Source organism: Pseudophryne corroboree, chromosome 1 (assembly GCF_028390025.1).
Source record: "Pseudophryne corroboree isolate aPseCor3 chromosome 1, aPseCor3.hap2, whole genome shotgun sequence".
In the NCBI taxonomy this organism is placed as follows: domain Eukaryota; kingdom Metazoa; phylum Chordata; class Amphibia; order Anura; family Myobatrachidae; genus Pseudophryne; species Pseudophryne corroboree.
The window spans coordinates 636,925,207-636,928,128 of NC_086444.1; the positions used below are offsets into that span (position 1 = coordinate 636,925,207).

A 2,922-nucleotide genomic window follows, 5' to 3' on the forward strand; every position below is an offset into this window, starting at 1 on the left:
GAATAAGGGCTACAGAGAATATACATACGTGGGGAATCGTTCGCAAGCGCGTCCTGGACCAGTCCTCAGCTATCAGGTAGAAAGCCTTCAGAGTCTTTGATAGTGACCTGGCCTGCTGCTCGCTCTTTATTCAGTAGCTCAAGACATAATACAATAGACACTGTGTGCTCTTCTTCCATTGGTTAGGGGGTGGGACATGTCCTGCACCGGGGACCATTGGTTAGTTCAAGAAGTGGGCGATGGCTAGGACTTGGGATGTGGAGTTACCGCCCCATAATCAGTTTAAACCCATCACATTAAACATAAATCTGGTATTATTAATATCTTAATGAGGTAAGTTTTAACAATGTTCTTATTCCCATCAGATTAATGTTCACGTGACTCTGAACAATATGAACCCACACATGATATTACTATTTATCTCAATCTTCAAGATATTCATATATCCACACACATATATATATATATATATATATATACACACACACACACACACATATATATATATATATATATATATACACACACACACACACTCCTGCTATTACAATTTGTTAGGAATTATATATTTATTCACTTATATATATATATATATATATATATATAAAAAAGAAAAAATTAAGACCCCTTAATTGCGCAATTGTCTAATAGCTCAAACCACTGAGAGATACCCCCTGTCAGAAGGAGTACTGCACATAGAATGGACAAAAACAAAGGTTCTCTTGGGGAGCTTAACCACCACAGATATACTTATATTATTATAAAATCATTTATTAAAAAACATGTTACATACATACTTTTATAACATGAATCACAAGATCACACATGTCACTTGAGCAATACATTCATTTCTGATTATCTGTTATATATGATGTTTTCAATCATTAGATGGAATACTTATTCCTCAGCATGAGAAAGTATGTATGATCTGTTCACTGTTTTTACGGAAACGCACAATCGTTGAAACCCAACGCGTTTCGTCCCTTAGGAATTCATCAGGGGTGCAAATCTGGGTGGTTCAAAGAAATATATATATCAAACAGTATCCCAACAAATACATACATTTATTTATCCCTACTTCACATATATTTCAAATTCATGAAACCACTTCATTATTTAATATTATTTTACCTGCTTTATATAAAAACAAATATATCACATAAAAATACAAAGAAGGGGGGATACAATGAAAGAAGGTGAGGAAAACATCGGAGGAGGAGGGAACATATGGAGTGTAAAGTAAGGATCAGATCCCTATAACTATGTAGTTCAATACACATAGATAAATGAACAGTTTGTATAATGACCGAGGATGGCATCTAGTTCAAGTAATAGTAATATTTAGTTGATTAAATGAAGTAATTGTACATACCAAAGAATGGGTTCACCAAAGGAAATACAGACAGAACATGAATTCACTGAGAGTGTATTCCTACAAATTAGAATTGTACTCCCATTAGAATACAAAAACATCTTGAAAATGAGGCATCATTCTATTGGTAATGATTCTTAAATACAATAGGTGGCACCAATCACTCGACTAATATTATGGTGCTCATCAGGAGTTTGGTATAGTCATTAAACATTTATTAGACATACCACTGGTCAGTTTTCAATAGATTCTCCCACTATTATTGAAATATGCCTCTATTACTAAAATGATATATGATGAATTTATTAAAATCAAACATCAATGTCCATATTGTATCTACATATATACATATGGTGGTTGATAAGGGACCATGCTGAAATAGGTAGACTGTTACCGATAGAAATTCTACTAAGACAATTCATATGTGGCCATAATAGAATATAGGCTTTTCTACATACCTAACATAATTAGGGTGTGTGCTCATTTGTGAGAGTATATGCTCACCTGCAGAAACTCAACAGACCATCAAATTATGGGTGTTGGCCGAAGTACATCAATATTGCATCCGTGTATTTCCTATAGGGTTGTGGAGTGCTTGATTAAAAAGGGATACTAGCAATAGATCACCTCCAATACAGCAACAACTTAAACTAAAAAAAGTGTGGCCATCAAATTTAATTAAAAAGATATCCTAATAACACTATTAATTAATTAGATATCAAGCTCACCTACCAGAAACTTCTATTTTGATTTCACAAAATGGCAATTCGGATGGAATCAGGAGATATTATCCGATCAAACCCTATAAAAATGGGAAGTCTTAGTTGGAAATGTGACAAGTCTAAATCAATAAAAAGACTGGATGGGATAAAGTATTTACCTGGCGTGTTGTCTCAAGGTCCACCTCACAGCTATAAGTGAGAGTGAGCTCTTTAGTCCTATATATACCCCCTGTGTGATTGACATCATTTCCTGTCAAGCTAATTATGTCCCTCAATTAAGTTAATTGAGATAGCATAAAAAGACTTTAACGGATCACATAGCTTGTAGAGCAACCTGTTAGGGACGTGTATCATTTAGAAGAATCATAAATGATACTTTATATATTGTGTTTACTATACACGCCGCTCTAGATAAATTGAGAAATGTATAATTGTGTTCCACTCCTATCGAGCGATATGCGTTCCACAGCCGTGACTTCCGGTTCCGGCGGAAATGCATCATTTAGTAAAAATGCCTGAGAAGACTCCAATGGATCTCATAGCTTGTAAAACAATCCATTGGGGACGTGCATCATCCAGAATAATCTCTAAAGATGCCCTACACACTGTGTCACCTGTGCATTCCGCTTCAGACAAGCCAAGGAATGTGTCATTGCATTCCATTCCTGTCGAGCGGTATGCGTTCCACAGCCGTAACTTCCGGTTCCGGCGGAAACGCGTCATGCGTTCCACGGACGCCGATGATGCGTCTCATGGTATCTAATGCGATGTTCTAATAGAACGATAACATTGTGCATTCCATGGACACTAATTCTGCGTTCCACTGAT

The 2,922-nt window shown here is 35.9% G+C and overlaps 1 long non-coding RNA gene across 1 annotated transcript; it reads right to left on the bottom strand.

Moving 5' to 3' along the window:
- Nucleotides 1-774: 774 nt before the first annotated feature.
- LOC134929897 (uncharacterized) lies at nt 775-2,166 on the bottom strand. The gene is made up of 4 exons (XR_010178652.1): nt 2,105-2,166; nt 1,877-1,948; nt 1,373-1,432; nt 775-1,009 (listed from the first exon to the last, which is right to left on the bottom strand). It is a non-coding gene; the product is annotated as an uncharacterized LOC134929897 (long non-coding RNA).
- Between the last annotated feature and the right edge of the window lie 756 nt (nt 2,167-2,922).